This window comes from Solenopsis invicta, chromosome 8 (genome assembly GCF_016802725.1).
Source record: "Solenopsis invicta isolate M01_SB chromosome 8, UNIL_Sinv_3.0, whole genome shotgun sequence".
NCBI lineage: Eukaryota > Metazoa > Arthropoda > Insecta > Hymenoptera > Formicidae > Solenopsis > Solenopsis invicta.
In genome coordinates, this window is record NC_052671.1 from 4,484,796 (window position 1) to 4,506,403 (window position 21,608).

The 21,608-nt window shown below is 37.1% G+C and overlaps 1 long non-coding RNA gene across 3 annotated transcripts; it reads left to right on the plus strand.

Moving 5' to 3' along the window:
• Positions 1-943: 943 nt before the first annotated feature.
• On the plus strand, positions 944-20,542 carry LOC105197622. 3 transcript variants are annotated; one of them, XR_005575343.1, is made up of 3 exons: positions 944-1,543; positions 19,590-19,822; positions 19,950-20,542. It is a non-coding gene; the product is annotated as an uncharacterized LOC105197622 (long non-coding RNA). The 3 variants fall into 3 exon arrangements; XR_005575342.1 differs by lacking the exon at positions 944-1,543 and adding an exon at positions 16,532-17,187 and having other exon boundaries at positions 17,374-19,822; XR_005575341.1 differs by lacking the exon at positions 944-1,543 and having other exon boundaries at positions 16,534-19,822.
• Positions 20,543-21,608: the final 1,066 nt, after the last annotated feature.

Sequence of the window (21,608 nt, forward strand, 5' to 3'; positions counted from 1 at the left end):
TCATACATTTAATTATTGCATTACATTGATACATATTTTTTAATTGCATTCTTATTTAAACAAATAACAGAAAAGTTATTTTAGATGCTAGTCTGCATTTGCGTAATTAGTAAAAAAAATGTATAATTTTATATTTATTTATATAAATACTGTGCTTTCATTATAAATATTTCATTTTTTCGATAACGTATATTGACCTGATCTACCATTTATATACACATATCAGCATAAAATGTTCACAGGAATCATCATGAGGAATCAGTTCGCAGCAATCACGAAGGTCAAGCAACATTTATCGGAGTCGCGACTTGGATAGGTGACCACTTGGAAATTTCTGAAAAAAATTTCTGAGATTTTTTTGGGGGGAAAAATGTTTTTTAAAATATTACAAATATATTGTTTTGTTGATTGGAATTATATGGTGTAATAATATTTATGTGAATATTTTGGAAAAATTCATAACATTGCAATGTTGCTGGGATGTTTCAATGCAATATTTCAAAAAGCGGACATCTTAATGTTGCTGCAATCTTCCAGCAGTGTTGCAGCAATGCTTCGCAATCAATATGCAATATTACCAAGTTTCAATGAAATCATTCTGCAATGTTCCTGCAATCTCTTTGTGCTGTATGGGTTACTTATATCAGTGCTGTTAGCTACTTGCAACTTTCGGCCGGATTTTTCGACGCACGCCTATTGATCCTCTCCCACCGCTCGCGCCTTAGCAATTTTCGCTTTATAATAATTATTTAGTTTGGTATCATTATATATTATAATTGATTTTATATACATGTAATGATTTTAAATAAACCAATATAATTGAAAAGGTACTTTAAAAACTTTGAATTTTAAATAATAAATAAATTGCACAAATTTTTAATTTTACAGTACACATACGTTATAATATACGTAATAATAGTATAATAATAATTATTTAATTATGTAATAATAAAATATTACTTAAATGTAATTATTAAAATATCAAAAAAAAATTTCAATAACTTGTAGAATTATAAGACTATAATAATTAGACTATTTAATGACTCATGATCTTATAATCTTATAATCTTTTGTATTACGCATGGTCCTGAGACGATGTGTCGCGCTCCTTAGTTACGCCGTTCGGCAGCGCCGTTGCTAAGGCGCGAGCGGTGGGAGGAGATCAATAGGCGTGCGTCGAAAAATCCGGCCGAAAGTTGCTGAGAGCACTGACGGGTAGAACATTGGGGTAGAATCCTGTAAACACGGGTAGAACTCTATAATCTTCGCATTTTTTCACACGTACTTTCACAAACACTAATATCATACCCTTTCCTTTTATAAACTTCCCTTACCACAGCACGAGTCTACCAATCACCGTGTACTTTGCGCAAGTACACGGTGATTGGTAGACTCGTGCTGTGGTAAGAGTATTCTATATCTTTGGCATTCCGTTCTCATCGCCTCTTGGGAGATCACTCAACACTTCGTCTCAAGAATTTGTGTAGTGGCATTGGTATCAGTATATTGTTTAAGAGAGAAGATATAGTTTTGGAACTCACAGGTATAATCCATAGTATTTTCTTTTTACAATTTTTTTTATGCTATTTAATTCTTCTTCACAATTTTATTACTTGTACAATTTTCAATTTATTATATTTATTACTTTTATTATTCTTTATTATTTTTACATCTTAACTTTAAATGTAATTAGTTTAATTTATTAATAGTTGTCGCATTTTAAATTCTTACATATTGTTTTTTTGTTGTACTGTGTACGATTTTACTAGATTTACATCCTGAAAACAATATCTCTTGTTACGTTCCTCGAGACTATCTCTTGGACTAAGACGTTTCCGATACATCTTGAAAGCTTGTTTTAATCTGTTACGGTTTTGTAAGCGGGTTTCGCGTTCATACTCGGTAAGATTCTAATTATTAGTTAATTCGTAGCGTTAAGTTTGTGACAAAACTTATATTTAATTGTTTGTTATTGATTCTAAGATTTATACTAAAGAAGATTGTTTATTAAAAGTCGAAACGTTTGCTTTATTTATGTTCGTTATTAGTTTTCGTTTTGGCGCATAACATTTAACAGGCCCTTAAGCTCGTTTTTATCTATTTTGAATTATTATTCACAAAAGCCCTAACTTTCGTATTTGTTTTTAATTGTTTTTTGTTATTTAACTTTTTATTGGACTGTACACACTTTGATATATGCAAAGTTAAACAATAAAATGACTTTGATAATATGATTTTTGGGCGATTTTCCACATATTTGATTTTGTTGCTCCACCTTCGACCCTCCAAATGCTATCACTAACAGTACTACCCCAACAAAATTCTACAAAATTTTTAATTAATAAGATATTTTGAGTGATTACGTCTCCCCGATTTTGTTGCTTGTAATTTTCAACAATTCCAAAATGTTGGAAATCGCGAGCAACAATATTGGGGGATCGTAATCAGTTGATATATCTCATTAATTGTCAATTTTATTGTATTTTGCTAACGTGCGACTGTTTGGGGTGGTTTTTCAGGGGTTGGGAGCGGCGCAACAAAGTTGAGAATTAAGCAACAAATTAGTAGAAAAAGAATTTGTATTTCTTTTTTATTTATTTTTTTTATATGACTATGCTAGCTTTAATCTTAAGTCAGCACAGCCACTAATTTGTTTGAATCGGCTGGAGCAACAAAATCCGGAAATGATCAACAATTTAACAACAAAGGGCATTAAATTTCTTTGTATGTTTTATTGAATTGTACTAAAGTGGCTGTATCAACTTAAATAGACGTCTACAATTGATTCTTTAAACTACATTGTTACATGATAATCGATCAATACGATTTTTTCCTGTAGTTATAATTTTTTTAAGTTTATAGGGAATTGTAAAAGTTACATTACAGTCATATTTATAAGGGAACGACAAAAATTTCTCAGATATTAAGTTAGGAATTATGAAGTACCTTGTCACATCCTTATTAGCTCCGGTATCATTTTTATATAAGATATTTTAATCTAAAATTGATCGTAAAAAAAATAAAATTTAATGGATAATTATTATCAAGTAAAATGTTAACCAAAAGAGTAAAATTTTTTTGATAAAACTGCAAATGTGATAATAAAATTATTTTATCCGCTATACCAAAAATAATACCTCTTTTATGACTCAACAAGTGATGCGAAAAGAAATTGAGATATCTTTTCAAAAAGGTGGGTTTACTGATCGAAAATAATCACATTATTATATTCTGTCAATAACACATCAAGAAAACTAATTTTATCCTTTCTTTCCATCTCCATTGTAAATTGTAAACGATCAAGCACAGAATTGAAAGTGTCAAGAATACAAGATAATGAGTATTTGGCAGTCGCTAATATAATATTATCTACATATGTGTAAGAAAACGGTATATGGAACGGAAGATTTTTTATCGCAGTACACTCCAAATCTTGCATGACCAGCTAAAACCGGAGACAACGGGAATCTCATCAATAAACCAAATATCTGTTTATAGACAATATTGTTAAATTTAAAGAAAGTGGAGTCTAATATTAAATTATTGCTTTGAGAAATTCATTGAGGGGAATAAAAGTCTTTTTTGAAATCAAATCCTATCTCGCCGTGACGCTTTCCACCGCTAAGTCTTTTGGAACATTAGTGAAAAGAGACACGACGTAAATATTCGATTCCAAATTGAAACCATTAAGCTTGTTAATCAAATCCCACATAGAACTAAAACCTCCAATGGACGTCTAATGGACGTCTGCCGTGGAAGTTCGGACCTTCCAGTGGACGTTCCATGGACATCCAATGGACGGCCACTAGGCATCCACAGTTCCGCATTGCGCACGTCCATTGGACGTCCATTAGACGTTAACAACGGATGTCCATTAGACGTTACGTGGATTATTAATAAAGGGTTCATAGAGCCTTAGTGGATGACAAACCGACGTCACGTGGATTATTAGAGGTTTCATGAAGTCTCAGCAGACGTTATTTAGATTATTAATGGACGTGTACTGTGGAGGTTAGGACCTTCAGTGGACATCTAATGGACGGTAAAAAAAATTTTTTTTTAACAAATTTTATTATTTTTATAGCTTAATCTGTATTCACTGTTTCACATATAACATTTTAATTCACTAATTACAATTACGAATTATTTTATAAATTTTTGAAACGCATCGGCGCCGGCGGGATTCAAACCTAAGATCTTCGGAACGATAACCTAGCATCTTAACACTGAACTAAACGTACACTTGTGAGATTGTTAATAAAAAGTTATATTTGAAGTAAAGCTGATTTGAACAAGAAGAAACTGGCGTCTTGGGTATTGCGCGAAAACTCTTATTAACCTTTTGTTTATTTAGCCTTAGATATTTTTAATATAATTTCTATAAATAATTAAAGCCTGTTTCTGCCCATGGCCAAATCAGTCAAAAAACAACAATTAGAAATAGTATCGAAGCATGAAAAAACATTAATGACGTAAAAAGCCCGTTGCCAAAGTTAATTTTGCAATTAATTGTTATAAACAAATTGTCAAAACTGAGTATAAAGGAAAACTGATTGCGCCAATCGATTCACCGAGAAAAATTACTAAAAAAACATATATGACGCTTTTTTAATTGTCATAGTTGTTATAATTGTTATAAACAAATTAGTTGCATAATTGTTTTGATAAAGAGATAATGACCAAATTCCGTAAAGAGAGCGCATGATGTACGTAATATAACATTTTATCCTTATTTAACTTCTGGTGATCAACAAGGATAACGTCATGCGCATTATACGCTTTACGGAATCTATCTGACTTCTATGACAAAAGTAAAATCTCATGAAGCTATAGAAATTTTATGGACTTCTAATGGACGTCCATCTGACTTCCATGATGGAAGTAAAATACTATGAAGCTATAGAGGTTTAATGGACTTCTAGTGGACGTCCATCTGACTTCTATGATGGAAATAAAATCCCATGGAGCTATGGAGGTTGAATGGATGTCTAATGGAGATCTATCTGACTTCCATGATGGAAGTAAAATCCCATGGAGCTATGGAGGTTTCATGGATGTCTAATGGAGATCTATTTGACTTCCATGATGGAAGTAAAATCCCATGGAACTATGGAGGTTTCGTGGACTTCTAATGGACGTCCATCTGACTTCCACCATGGAGATAGACGTCCTATGGAGCTATGGAAGGGCGATGGACATCCACTGGAGGTCAATTTCTATGTGGGATGGTAGCTATTTTTTATAAAACTAGGGGCTTCCGGTATGTTATTGTAAATAACTTGGTGTAAAAATAAGCTAACGAATGTAAAAGACTATTAATTGAAGATATTATTCTGAGAGGGTTATCCTACTTGTGTATCTTTGGTAAACCGTAGACTCTCGGTAAAATACCGTCAGTTGTTAAAATTCCTCTGTATGCCTACTGTTTGATATATTTATTTTTCTTCCAATTAGAGAAAAAATGTCGAACTATATTGCCCTTATCAGCTCTGGTAAAAAATATCAGGATGCTCTCTAACAAATCTCCCCGTGGTGCGCAACCAGTTTTTAATAAGTTGTTTGTTAGAAATTTTAGAACAGCTGTTGCGGAACAGATCACTTAAGATACTGACTGGTTTCTAGTTGCTCTGTGAATATTCTCCTTGTATTTAGTAAATGTTGTTCAATATGTTTAATAAATTCCAACAATGGCTTTTCTTTGTTCATATCTGACAGTAGGGTATATACGAGAGTTCTAAGCCAAGAGGAAATGAGGGGAGTCGGATATGAGGGGGTAACTTGTTGGCGTGGTTGGTATGTGAGAGGGGTAATGATGTCACTCGCTAGGAGTCACTTACGTTATCCGTTTACATAAACAATCATAACCGTTATCTGTTTACATAACAGTCATAATCATTACTTGTTTACATAAGCATTTGATTCGATGCTGTATACCCTGTTTACATAAACATTTGATACGGCGATGCGTATTTTGTTTATATAAACATCCGGAAAGAACATGAATATGTTTATATCTTTGGAATACTTGCGGGTGATAACGCGGCCAAATTTCATGGTTGCGGGGAGACGTGAGGGCCTGGTGCAGTCCGCCGCTGCCGCCATTTACCCATAGCTACCCGCTAGCGCTCACGACCACGCGCGCTTTCTTACTTGCTTCTTCATTCGTGCATGCGCTCTTCCACCCCGTTGCAGACACCTCTCTCGAAGTAATACATTCACCTGAGAGCGGTCACGCTTCGATTTTAAGTAAGACACTCCAACCCAGGTAGAACGCAAAAGTCATAATGATATCATCAGGATATCATCATGACTTTATTTATCATTTAAAAGTCATTGATAAGAAATGACGCAAAAATGATTTAAAAATGAAAAAGGAAACATACACTATATTATAGATAAAATCATTCTTTATAGTTTCCAAAATACTTGTATTCTTTTAATATACTGTTAAAATGATGTAAACAATATAAAATATAATTATAAATAAAAATTAAAATATGTGACTTCATTATGACCGATGGATGAGATATTGGCTTAGAACATATAGACATGGAAGCAGAATAGCAGACTAAAATGTGTCCGGAGGAAGTGAGAAAAAAAATCATTGTTGTCTCTCTTGTGAATAACTGCTCGAAAATGCGCATTCGCGCCAATTTGACGCATACAAGCATCGTATCTGTAGATGTAAACATATGTAAATACTTATGTCTTTTTTACCACATAGAATGCAATATAAGCCCAGTGTTTAACTTTTGACAGTTCGCGAAAGAGTACGTTTAACAACTTTGGAACCTTAAAGAATCTTAACCGATTTTCATGGATAAAACCGGTCAAGCAAACAGAAGCCACACATGCGCACTGTTGAGCAGTTACTCACAAGAGAGAAAAGCAAATATGGTTTTTTTTCTCCCTTTCTCTGGACATATTTTTCTTTCGAGAACAATAGGCATTCTCATTCCATGTCTATATGTTCTAAAGATATTGGCCACATTGATTCTTGACCTTTTTTCTTTTTTTTTTAGTTGGGAAACGCCTTTATGGGTCCCCGGTCTTGTGGGGACAGGAACGCGGCGTATGTGAGACTCGCCGACCTAGACGTGGCCGGTATACTCACTAAAACCGAACTTTTTCCGGCGTCTGGGCTCGGGACGGATCACGGGATCGAACTAGCATGCACCGCGATCCGTCCTAGCCCAAACGGGTCCCCGCCCGAGAGCAGGAACCCCTCTCCGGAGTTAGCGGCCAGAGTTCGATCGAAGTCAAGCCCCAGCCGCCCGAACTGAGATGCCGGGTGTGCGTCGGGCCCCCGTGGAAGAGGGCCTTAGGTACGCACTACCGCATCCCAAGCCCCGAGACAGGTCAACCGGGCAACTACCCCGCCGCTGATTCCGCCCGAGGCGTACCTCCTCAACAAGGGAAAGGGTAGGGCCCTCTGTCCGGTCTAGCCGGCGCTGCGAGGGTCCCCCCTCCACACTGTTCTTTCCCGGCTCCCCCCCCCCTTTAACCTTCCCTGAGGAAGGGCGAAAGAGGGAAATGTAGCCGCGCCAGTGGGTTGTCCCTGGCGACGACAAATCCGTCGCCGCCGGGACACCGGCGATCTCTGAATTCGGGCAGGGGGAGAGGGCGACAAACTCACCCTCTCCCTACCCACTGCCTAAAAAAGAAAGGGCAGGCGATCTCACGAGCGAGACCACCCGCCGCCGTCCCGTTTGGCAGGCCTCCTGCCGCCCTACTTAACCTAAGGACGGTTGATCCCTATCTACGCTAGAAGGAGGATTCCGGTACTCTTCTTCTGGCCATGAAAGACCGTACGCGCGTGCTCTGCGATTGTTTTATAGTAGGATTAGAGCAAAACTCTACTAGATGGACGCCTGTGTTGGCAGTTGAAGCACCTACCGCACAACTTTTCTAGAAAAAGTAAGTATGCACCCGGATGGATGCATACACAAATGCACACCCAGATGGGTGCGCCCGTCCTCGTTTACCTGAAAACCACGACCCCGGGTTGGGACAGGGTCGGGATCGTCAGCACGATCCAGCATGGGGTGGGCCGACCCAAGCCTTCATGTGCTACGACGAGTCGTGCGATAGACAAACTCCAAACCATCGGTCAGGCCACGCCATAGTTCCCAGGGACGCTCTCGATATTGGCGAGTAGCACCCTGGATCCGATAGCCTGACGATTGGGGAAGGCAAGCCCCTTCTAGCGATGAATGGTTTTGAAATCCGGATCCCTCCACCATCCATGACTCCTACCCGTTTCCATGCCTTCGAGTTTTTATGCTAGGGGAAAGGCAGACCCCTGCTGGCCGGTGTGCGACACCCGCGCTTTCCCTTAGAGAAAGGCCTGCGTCAATCCACCTTCACCTACCCGTGTTCCTGGCTTCGAGTTTTAGACTAGGGGAAGGCAAACCCCTGCTGGCCGGTGTGTGACAAACGACTCCCTTCCGTGTGAAACGCTGTCTATCCACCTCCACCTACCCGTGTTCCTGCCTTCGAGTTTTAGACTAGGGGGAAGGCAGACCCCTGCTGGCCAATGTGTGACGCATGAACACGCAGCGAAAATTCTCGCTACGAGTACAACGGCACACACTTCCTCCTACTCGTTTCCCTGCTTCCGCATTTTATACAGGAGAAAACAGACTCCTGTCTTGGAGAGAGACTGATCACAAGTGATCACTTTTTCTCCGCGCGCGCAAAATTAACCCCCCGTCCCCCCTTTTTCCTCCGGTTTTTATACAGGCAGAGGACGATACCTGTTTGCGATGTGTGACACCGGTGGCCCCGTTTGGTAAAAATCACCGCGTCGATCCATCTCTTCCACCCGTGTCCCTGCCTTCGTGTTTTAAACTAAGGAAAGCAGACCCCTGCTGGCCGGTGTGTGACCCGTGCGCTCCCACGTGGGAGGCCCGCGTCAATCCACCTCCACCTACCCGTGTCCCTGCATCCGAGTTTTTATACAAGTGGGAATGCAAACCCCTGGAGATGCAAGGTTTCGGGACTATGTCCCTCTACCTTCAGTCCCCCGCCTAAACCGCGACTCTGGAAAACCTCCGCCGACTCCGAGTCATTTTCCTCGCAGCGAGTTGCGAGAAAGTACCTGTCCGGGTCTCCCATCGTGGAGACATAGCTATCTTAATCTAAAGAGACGGATCGCGACCAGACGATTTTTTATCCAGGGGACTGGCGGGCCCCTGTTGGTGCTGCGTGAGTTCGGGATTCCGGTCTCTTCTTCACCCAGCACCCCTACCCGTTTTTCCGCCTCCGTGTTTTATACAGGGGAGGCTTCGATCCCTGTGTGGCGATGTGTGATATCAGCGGCATACTTTTGATAACTGTGTGTCGCCGTGTCTATCCACCGCCCCTACCCGTGTCCCTGCCTCCGAGTTTTAAACTAGGGAAAAGCAGACCCTTGCTGGCCGATGTGTGACACATGAACTCACAGCCCTTTCAGTGTGAGAACCGCGTCGATCCACCTCCGCCTACCCGAATATGCGCGCGAAGCTACGTTCCTCCCTACCCCGCCCCCTATGCCTCCGGTTATGTATACAGGCAGAGGAAGTTACCTATGTGCGGTGTGTGACATCAGCGACTCCCTTTGATCTCGGAAGACCGCAACGTCTATCCACCGCTCCTACTCGTGTCCCTACTTTCGTGTTTTAGACTAGGGGAAAGCAGACCCCTGCTGGCCAGGGTGCGACCCGTGCGCTCCACGTGGGAGGCCCGCGGCAATCCACCTCCACCTACCCGTGTCCTGCATCCGAGTTTTTATACGAGGGGGAATGCAGAGCCTTGTTGGAGCGATGTCAGGCTTCGGGCCACCCCGGTAGTAACCTCTCCATCTTCCATCCCCCCGCCTAGCCCGTGCCTCAGAGAATCCCCATGCCGTCTCTGAGTACCCGCCTCGCAACGGTTTGCAAGACAGGAATCCTACGCGGTAACCCCGACGTGGAATAGCTCCCATCGTGGGATTTGCTAACTAGCGGGGTGGTGACCGTTCGGGTGCAGTAGCGGGGTGGTGACCGGCCAAAGCCGCTACACCCAAGAGTCCCACACCCGGGTGCCAACGCGGTGGCACCAAGACTGATTGCCTTCAGATTCGGGACTTGAGCGCTACATTATGGGTCCCTCCTTCTCCGGCCAGCCCTTCCGGGAAATCGCACGCCCGGGTGAACTAACACCCCGCGTGACTTCTTCAGGGAGACCCCAGCCTTGCCCAGTCACGAGACGGCTTAAGGGTATCTTTACCCCTGGCTCTAATCGGGGGGCTTCTCACCTCCGATAGGGGCTTTGCGCCCCTTGCCGGAAGCTTTGCGCCCGTCCTTTCGAACTATGAGCGCCTCGCCCGTGACGCAGCCAAGTCTCTCCGTCTAAAGTCCATTGTGACGCATCGCCGATACGCGCACCCTCCTGAAAAACATGCCACTCCCGTTGAAGGTACATGTGGTGGGTTTTTAGACCCGCTTTCCGCTAGGGAAACGGGAGCCCCCTCACCACGACAAGGTGGTCCACGTCGAGGGGGACTGATTTTTAACCTAACCTAACCTATGCGCGCGCGAGCAAGTTGCAACGAGTTCGATCCTCGGGCTGGTGGTAAAACGTGGTGTGGTATCCCAGGTAGAACACAAAGGTCATAATGATCTCATCAGGATATCATCATGATTTTATTTCTCATTTAAAAGTTACAGATAAGATGACGCAAAATCATGATTTTATTTCTCATTTAAAAGTTACAGATAAGATGATTTAAAAATGAAAAAGAAATTTACAGTATATTATAGACAAAATCATTCTTTATAGTTTCCAAAATACTTATATTGTTTTAATATATTGTTAAAATAATGTAAACAATAAAAAATACAATTATAAATGAAAATTAAAATATCTGACTTTATTATGACTGATGGATGAGATATGACACTGTCATTACGTTCCTATAGTGATTTGCTTATTATAGACTAATGTGTTTCTATATGGGAATGTTGATTTCAAAATACATACAGTTATGAATGTGGAATACCTCATTCAAATCTTATAGTTGGTGAATGTATATAATTCAACCGAATTAATGTGTATAAGGCCCCACACGTGCTGGCGCCACCGCTAGGCGGCTACGCCGCGGGGGATTTTCTCGCGAGTCGATTGCAGCCACAGGCGTTATATCTAGGCGCCACCGCGACTTATTCACCAGCTCACACTTCAATGAAAATCTTAATTAGGAGCTGATTGTTGTAACCTCGAGACGAATACTTGCTCTCATTGTTTTCAAAAGTGACGTTTGTGTGGAACGGTGTTTCACATAAAATTTTACATTTTTGCAACATACCGTCAATATGCTGTTAAACGCGGACAGCAAACCGATGGCAACAGTTGTTATTATGTTGCTATCATACGTATCCCTGCCGCAAATTTTCTTTAGAACACTATAGAAAAAATCTCCATAGTTTTCTAAATGTGTTTTTTAAAACAAGCATTGCATAGGGTTCTCCTTATATACAACTTTATAATTTTTAATATGGTAATAAACATACGTATGTAAAGTAAATTTGTGGCAGGGATAAAATCGTGATTTCCTTTATTATGTACGTAGTTAAAAAATCTTAAAAATCACTTAAAAATCATTTCTAAATCACGAATTCATCACAAAATCATCCTAAAAAGTGTATCGAATGACGTCATGATGATTTTTCCCAAAATGACTTATATTTGATGTCATCATAATCTTATTATGATTCCGTGTTCTACCTAGGCGTATAGTACCGCTAAGAACCACAAAAAAATGGACCTTACCGAAAATGGACTTTGGAGCATCTCAGCCAAAATCGAAGCGTGACCGCTCTTAGGTTCCTCTCTGATAATACCGTGGGCGAATTTCTAGGTGCGGGAAGGGAATGCGTGCGGTCTGGCGCGGTCTGCCGCCTAGAGTTTCAAAATTCTCGATAAAATAAAATCGGAGAAGTTAACAAAGAATATTACCGTATTATACCGTTAGTATGAGAATTTACGAGAATTTATGAGAAGATTTATTATAAATGTTTATTTGTTGTTTATTTACTTAAAACTACATGTGATTAGTATTGTTCGTTTTGTCTGTCTTGGGCCTAGTTCAGAGCAGATCTGAATAGAACTGGGTATATTTGGGTTAAGATAGAGGAATTCCGGAAATGGATCGTAGAACAGGAAGTGAACTACTGATATTACTCTGAACGACTCTGAACTCGGGTTCACTTGGACGCTGTAAAAAGAACACGATTGTATAACCCAATCTGACTGAATATAATCCCCGTGAAAATTTTTTTCAAAGTTTTTCATATAATTTTTCAGAATATTTGTATAATTGTATAACTTTCTCAAATTTTTTATACAAATTAGAACACTTTTTAGAAATACTAGAAAATTGATATTTTCTTAGAATTTTTCATATATACTAATTATAAAATATCCTAAAATTTTACTAAAGATTTTTTGTTTTATAATTTTTGATAAAATGTTATAAAGTCTCAAAGTTAAAAGTATTCTTTTAAAATTATAGAATCAGAAATTAATGATTTAATGATTTAATTTTTAATTTTAACTAATTATTTTTGAATTTATTATACAAATTATGATTTTGTAATTTAATATGAATGTTTTTTAAAATTAATTTTTAATTTAACTCAAGTTAATTTACTCTTAACATAACTTTTAACTAGTTAGTTTTTTGTTTATGTGACTCTTAACGCTAACTAAATTAATTTTATATATAAACCATTAACTTTAAATTAGTTTAGTTTAAAAAATGTATTAACTTACTCAACTCTACACTTTTCACACGCTTTATTTACGTTCTGATGCCCCAATTTACACTCCCGCTTGCTTTGCGCTATCATTTTTGCCACAGCAATAAACGTTTATATATTTCAAAACACGCTGTTGTTTATTGTATAACCTGAGGATCGATCATGAAACTTTTTCCCTACGGCGGAAACGTGAAAAGTGAAAAATTTCTCCATTAACTTCAATGATAAAGAATTTCACTTTTCACGTTTCCGCCCTAGGGAAAAAGTTTCATGATCAACCTCCTGAATGGAATCGACTTGAACTGTCGTTTCGCGGTGGGGACGTATCTTAGGCATTACAGGGAAACTCTGAGTGAACCTGAATGGTTCTCAACTGCTCTAACGGCAGGTAATAAAACAGAACCAAGTTTTCACCCCGATTGCCCTCTATATCACTTCCGTCTAAAAGAACACTATCAAGTCTCTGGGTTCGTTCGGATCGACTCCGAGCCGCTCCCAAGAAACAAAACGAACAATACTAATTTAATATACTAGGGTAAGTAAAAAATTATCTGTACTTTTGCTAGAACACGTCTTTAAGTTTGTCATACTGCGTTCCAAGCAGGCAGGCTTTAAGTTAACATTACTGGAGTCCCGTGATCAAAGCTGGACCTTTATCGTGTCAGTGGTCTAGTTTCCACCGAGGACCTCCGTGACCCCAGCTGTCGGACTAAGGACCACTTTCACCAATGCTGATTAACTTAATTGCTGATTAGTCTATCGGAATTGACCAATTGTATTTGTCGTTAAGTAAAAACGACAAATGCGATTGGTCAATTCCGATAGACTATTCAGCGATTAAGTTAATCGGCGTTGGTGAAAATGGCCCTAACAGATATAATAATCTTGAAGGTGCCATTTGTTTGCTAGTTGTTTGCTAGTGTTTGCACGTTTTTTTGTACGTCAACATGTTACACGTCAATCGCCAAAGCAGGAGTCGGAAGTTAGCCGCACCGCAGGGGCGAAACTGAAATGGTATTAGTCGCCCGCGAAACTTTAAACCGACATAACTTCTATAATATGTAAAATAATTTTGATAAATCATACATCATTATATTCATTAAAAAAGACGCTACAACTTTTATTGTATAAAAATATTTACTTTACCATGCAAAAGTTGTGCATGTCTCTTCGTTCTTTAACATAGATAATTTCTGTAAGTAACCACTGTACTCACAATAAAGTTTAGTTCAAACCATTTAATTTGATGTTATATTTATTAGGTCTATCTCTGTTAGTTTACGAGATAAAGAGGGGTGGCCACTTATACTGGGACACCATGTATTTGATCATATAGGATTGAATGTGAAGTTATATGTATATTTACATATCGTATATAGAGAAATATTACTTCATATCAGATCAAAAGACGCGGTAGCGACTCGCGCCATGTATATTTTTTTTCATCTTTCCATGTAAAAGACGCTACCGTGTATCATTTACAGGAAGGAACACAATTTTTTACAAATAAATGATTGTTTTTCTTAAACAAATTAATTTTATTAAAAAATGAATATAGTGCGGACAAATATCGATTTTTCCGAGTACAATGACACAAGAATGATGTTTATAAATGCATTCGATGCTAAGATATGAATTATGTATGTATTTTTCAGCCCGATTTATGTCATAAAAAAATTTAGATACGTCCCCACTTCGCGAAATTTTAGATTTGTCCCCCTTGATCAAAGTATACACAACCCGAATGGAGAACTGTACGGGGATAAAGTCAACGGGGGTAAATAGTGTTCTTCGAGTACTCTAACAGTGATCTTTAATACCAACCTTCTATCACCAACCCCTATAAAGTTATTCGATGATATCTACAAAAAATTTTAGATTTGTCCTCTTTGGCGGTAATTTTAAAAAGATATACGAATATATATAAAAAATATTTTAGACTTGGTCTCTCTCTCCTTCTGTTTTTCATTCTCTCCTTTGCTTACTCTTGTTCTCCGTCTCTCTCCCCCGCTCTCTCTCTCGCTCTCTACCGTTCTCCTTCGCTCTCTATTGCTCTTCCACGCTCTCCCTCGTTCTTTACCTCTCTCTTTCACTGTTTCACGCTCTTTTTTGTTCTCTACCATTCTCTTTCGTTTTCTCTCACACTCTACAGCTCTTCTTCGCCCTCTCTCACTCTCCCCTGCTCAACCTCGTTCTCTTCCGCTGTCTCTCGCTCTCTACCGCTCTCTCGCTTTCCTTCACTTTCTCTCGTTCTTCTTTGCTCTCTATCACTCTTCCACGCTCACTTTCGCTCTCCATCTTTCTCCTTTGCTCTCCCACGCTCTTTCTCGTTCTCTATGGCTCTCCCACGCTCTCCCTCGCTCTTTACCAAACTCATTTGCTTTCTCTCTTTCTCTCTCTTTGTGTCCAAATATTTACTTTCGTGATTAAAACATACATTTTCTTTTGTGTCTATATAACCTTACTATGCCTATGATATATTGTTACTGTTCCAACATTATGTGACAAATAAAATCAAAGATGTGCAAAATCTCTAGTAGCAGCTTACTTAGCGCGCCCGTTTTTTTTATATAATTAATACCGTTAAATTTATCTTTCATACACACACACACACACACACACACACACATACACATATCAATTTAAAATATAACCTACACTTTAATCATCATTATTTACAAGATTTTTTAAATAATATTTAAATCAATTTTCAATACTGGCATTGATTAAAATATAGTTCTAATAATGAAATTAATATTTAACAAAATTAATCTAAATTCTGATAAAAATGATGTTTTAAAATACAGCTAGTATGCTAAAAAAATAATGAATTAGAAAAATTGTTAGGTAAAATTAACATAAAGATAAGCTTGTTGAATGTACCAAACAACTTACTTTAAATTTTTACAGTACTTATTACTAATGTTAATACTAATCATCAAATAATGTAATTTTAAAATTTTGTTATTTACTATGGCATTACAAAAGACAATGAAGAAGTACTTACTAATTTCTAAGTAATTATTATTATGGAAATTTATAAATAGGTGAATAGAATATTTTGAGATTTGTCAGTGATTTAAGTAAAAGTATGAACAATAGAAGGACTGCGTGCTCTAAATTTATACTTAAAACAATGGGCGCGCCAAGTACGCTGCTGCTAGAGATTTTACCCATTTTTGATTTTATTTGTCACATAATTTGCTACTCATCGGACAAGAATAACTCATTTGATCACGTTGCGATTGATCTCAGTTATTTGAGCAGTTGGTATCTACAGTTATTCCGTTGTCTAACACTATAAGTGGCTGGTGGTCAATTGCAACGTGGTCATAAGACTTCCACCTCATCAGTAATAAATAATAAATATACTCGCAACATTTTTGATTTTACTTCTTTTTCATGATATTATATTTGGTTTTATTCATTGTAGTTTATATTGGTTTATATTTGGTTTTATTCATTGTAGTTTTGGTTTAATGGTCTTAAAAGACGTTCATCTCTCAAACATGAATACTTTAAGAACTTTTTTTGATAACATATTGCTCATTGGGAAGTAAATGCTGGCGCTACCACTAAGCGACCACGCCAGAAGGGATCTTCTCCTTAGAGTCTAGAGTCCTATATAAAGAGAGAAGCGACATCAAACCCCCACCACAACCTTCAGTATCTTATTGAGTCCTCCACCGCCATTTTGGGACCGCTTTAACGTCATCAAACACCATTTGTATCATTCTGCAAACAGCTGTGGTCACAATATGGCTGCTCGCTTAGCCAATCAAGTATCAATCATTTTACCAATCAGAGCTTCGGACATCAATGTCGCTTCTCTCTTTATATAGGACTCTATATAGGACCCTAGTCGACATGGTCGACACTTAGGTTAGAATCAAAAAGTCAAGCAAAGTTAAGTAAAAAAAAATAAGAATAATAATAATTAAGGCCAAAATATTTAGACACGATCCCAAATATTTAGACGCGCACGGAAAATCGATACGTGCAAGATGTATGCATGCGCGCGTGTGCGTATACTTTTGGCAGCTACGTGCCAGACGAGAATTGATTATCACATACACAACTCGCACAAGCGGTTCTCCGAGTCTGAGATCGTGCCAAAACGTTCGGACCTTAATTATAAAATTAAAATTATTATTGTAAATAAAGGGTTATGTAACTTTGATTTATATTTGTTTCTTATTTTTTTGTTTATAGTGTTTATAATTAATATTAATATTATAAATACGGTACGAAAATGCGAAGTTTTTGGCTGCCCTGTTATGGGGTTATGTGATAGGGGTTACGATTATTTTACTTTCCAAAATGTGAAAAACAACGTTTATCTTGGCTATCTTGGATAAAAGTCAAACGACCTGGATGGATCCCTAAAACGAATAGTTGTATATGTGAAGTAATTATCTTATCGACTAATCATTTTTATGTATAGCCGGTATATTGATAGTTGATTCTTATATTTAAGACAGTTTTAAAATAAGTACCGACTATGAATATCGACTCATATGACATTCTAATGTAATATGATTTTACTTTTTACATGATATAACATATATCTGTTATTTTGTATATATATTTTCAGTTGTACTTTGCTCTAAATTGTTATGCGAAGCGACAGGATGGCAAGAAAATATTAAAAAATACAGCTATACTCAGTTTGCAACAAAAGTCATTAGAAAACCAGTCATTTGAATATCCAGAGCTACAAAGAGAAACATTAAAATACATAGAAAATGCAGAGCATTTAAAGGCATCATTGGAAAGATTTCAAACTTCTAAAACTATAGTTTATTTATCGGATATTACTAATGCTTTTCATGCGAAAAAATTAATTGTTTTACATGATTCAGATTGTTCAACATCTGTTTTATCAAAGAAATTGCTATCTCAAGTGTCTTCTGTTAGAGACTCTACAGTAGATAAAGGAATTACTGAATCATCTGAATCAAGTAATAATATTTCTTTGAACCATCCTGATTATTCTTTTTTAAATGACTCTATACCAATAAAAGTTACACAGTCATTCTTATTTTGTCCAGTTAACAAATCTGATATACCTATAGAAAATGACAAAAATTTTATACAATCTAATCTAACAGAAAATGTCAGCACTCAAACAAATATATTTGAATATAATAATGTCAGTACTCAAACTAATAAATTTGAACGTCATAATATCAGCACTCAAACAGATATGTTTGATATCAGTATTCAAACAAATAAATTTGAATATAACAACATTTCTGCTGATAATTTTGTAACAATCGTTGAGGCATTAAAGAAAGAGACAGCTGAGAAACAAAAGAGAATTGAAAGCCTTAAAAAGCAGCATAATACAGGGTTGGGCAGAAAAACCTGACACATTTTAAAAAATCGTTATTCCCCTCCAAGTGAAAAGAGGGCGCTGTAACTCCGGGAGCGAAAAATAGATGGTTGAAGGTTTATGTTTCAATATCAGTACAGTTCCAGTATGGAGAAGTGGCCGCCGCAACAACGCGCGTTCGTTTGCGAGCGTTTTTTCATAACTCAGTCCTACGTTCAAGCAATTCGCGATTTTCGTATTGAATATTCTCTTCGTCCACGAGATCCGGTTCCCTCTCGTAATTCTGTGAATCTGTGGGTCAAAAACTTCCGACAAATAGCCACAGCCACGAAACAAAAGCCTCCAGGGCAACCAAGAATGGTAAGAACCCCTGAAAATAAGACACGCGTTCGCACCTCTTTGCAACGAAGTCCACGCCGTTCTGCCGTTCTTAATACCGGAGTTGAAGAAGAAACGCAAGTTTCGTCGCACCTTCTTCCAACAAGATGGCGCCACGTGCCATACGGCGAAAAAGAAGTTGGATTTCCTATACGAAGAATTCGGCACCCGTCTGCTGTCTCGCAACACTGAGTTTCCATGGCCACCACGTTCGCCTGATCTCTCAGTGTGCGACTTCTTTTTGTGGGGCTATTTGAAGCAACGTGTCTACGCTAACAAACCTCGAACCTTGGACCAGCTGAGAGCCAATATTCGGAGAGAAATTGCAGAAATAAAGCCAGCGATGTTGAAAAAAGTGTATGATAATTTCGAAAAACGCCTCGAAAATTGTATTGCTTGTAACGGCCATCATTTAGCCGATATAATTTTTGGTAAATAAACAAAAAAAAACCTTCAAGTGTCTAGTTTATTCTCCCGGAGTTTCAACCTCTTCCGATTAATAGCGGCCGCGCAAGTGGTTATTAAAATGTGTCAGGTTCCTCTGCCCAACCCTGTATTATTAAAAAAAGTAGTAATAAAGTTTATAAAATGTATTCTGACACTAAACACAAGTATGCAGCTCATTACAAACAAGTAAAACGCTTGAAAGAAAATAAAAACAAGATTTATGGTATTCTTGACGTATTCAAGAAGTTGGATCCAGATCAAATAGAAGCTTTAAATAGAAAATCAAATAATGAATTAAAGTGGAGCTTTGTTACTATAAAAAATGCTCTCGTTTTTTAAAATTAAATGGGGAACACAAGGTTACATCGATTTTGTTAAGCGTCTTCCTATTTATCCTAGCATTCGGACATTGCAAAGATAATTATTTCATTTAAAATTTAATAGTAGTATTCTACTAGAAGTGTTTGACATAATAAAGACTGAAGTACCTTGTATGATCACAGAAGAAAGAGAATGTGTAATGGTACTTGATGAAATGTCAATAAAACCTGGCAAAGTGTTTAATCCATTAATACAAAGAATGATTGGATACTGCACTTTTCCTGCACACTCAGGAATTGCAACAAAAGTTTTAATTGTTTTATTGGCAGGAATTTCTCGTAGATGGAAGATTACTGTTGCTTATTATTTTAATGGTAAGGCAGATTCCGAATGCAGAATACAAGATGTAAATGCTACAGGAAATGCAGTGAAAACAATCATTCTCACTTTAATTGAAAAGGCAGAAAATATTGGTCTGCGTATCAACTCAGTGATCAGCGATATGGGCAGTGACAACAAAACCATGTGGAATGCATTCGGAGTTGGTTGTACCAAAGAATAGGTAAAAACAAGCATTATACATCCTGTTAGACCAGCAAATAGATTATATTTTATTCCTGATCCAGTACATTTGTTTAAGAATATTAAACATATGTTGGAAAATAATAAAATTATTCGTTTTTTTGCAGATATCTGTGCCGCAAATAATTTATCTAATTCTTTAGTAGATATTCAACATATTGAAACATTACTGCATCATGAGAACAAGCATGAATTGAAAATAGCTTATAGACTCAAAGATACTAATTTACACTGCAAAAATCAATATAACAAGATGAGAGTGTCTACCGCTAGTTCAGTTTTAAATAGAAGAACAAAAACAGCATTAAAAACTTGCCAATTATACAAGTGATAATTCATTTGAAACTACAGCTTTTTTTATTAATCTTGTGGATCGTTGGTTTAACATCATGACAAATAGATCTCGTATCTTTGCTCTCAGTAAATCCAATATTAAGATGTATAATGATGTTATTGCTCATCTAAGGAAAACTCAGCAAATATTTTATTCCATGTTAATAGGGAAAAAAGGACACTGGAAGCCAGTACAATCTGGAGTAATAATGGCAACAGAAAGCATTATCGAGTTGCAGCAATATTTTTTAAATGAAAAGGGGTATAATATACTTTTTTTAACAGGCCGTTTTACTCAAGATTGCCTCGAAAATCTATTTTCTCTCTTAAGATTTAAGCAACCTATTCCAAACCCTCTTCTTGTTAAGCAAAATTTAAAAGTTATTACAATCACTCAAATTTGCTCATGCTCTAAAATTACAAATTATAATGATGAGAAAGATGATAATGTTGAACAAGTAAAGTTAAATTTCTTAAAAACGTCACAGGAAATAGCAGCAGCTAGACAAAAAGCAGAAGAAGTAGATGTTTTCATGGAAGGTGTTGCCATTAATATTCCAGAATTACAAGATAGTCACATGAATTTAATTGATTCTTGGGAATGGCCCATTATATATGATATTGCTGGAGCAGTTGTACATTGCGTTAAAAATAGCATGAAAATATGTGATACATGTTACAAATCCGTTCTGTGGCAAGGCTCATCAAATAGATTCTCATCCATTTTCGATTGTTGTAGATTTTCGAAGTTATAGAGACAATAGCTTGTGCAAGGTATCAGATTCTTGTTTCAAAGCTATCATAAAAGCTGAAATTATATTTCAAGAACTGAGAGACTCATTTGAAAAAATAGAAAAGATTAAAATTATTGACTATCTTATTGAGAAGTTACTATATGTTTGGGAAATCAATATTCCACAATGTCACAATATTACTGTAAAGATTTTGACTAAGTTTCTTCGTATGCAATTTAGAATGTTTAATCTCCAACGTAAAGAATACATAGAGAAGGAAAATAAAAGCCGCACACACAGTAGCAAGATAATGAATATGCATATGATTGTTGAAAATCTTTAAAAGTTTATTTCTTTCCTTTTGTGTTTTGATTGAAAATATTAAAACACAAAGGAAAAGAAAATCCAAATAAATGTGTGTTATATCAAAAGTACAAATTAATTCTTACCTGTGATTCTACATATGTGATATTATAAGATTTAAGAATTAAACATTTTTTTGTTTATCTAATATTATATAAATTCTAAATATTATGTAATGTTATGAAATTTAAGAGTTAAAATTTTTTTGTTTATGTAATGCTACATAATATATATTATTAGAAGAATACCGTTTAACTACGTTGTAATTAGATATAGGCAATTTCAATCGCTCAAATAGTTATATTAATCGGGAAATTTCCGCAATTATTTGTAAAA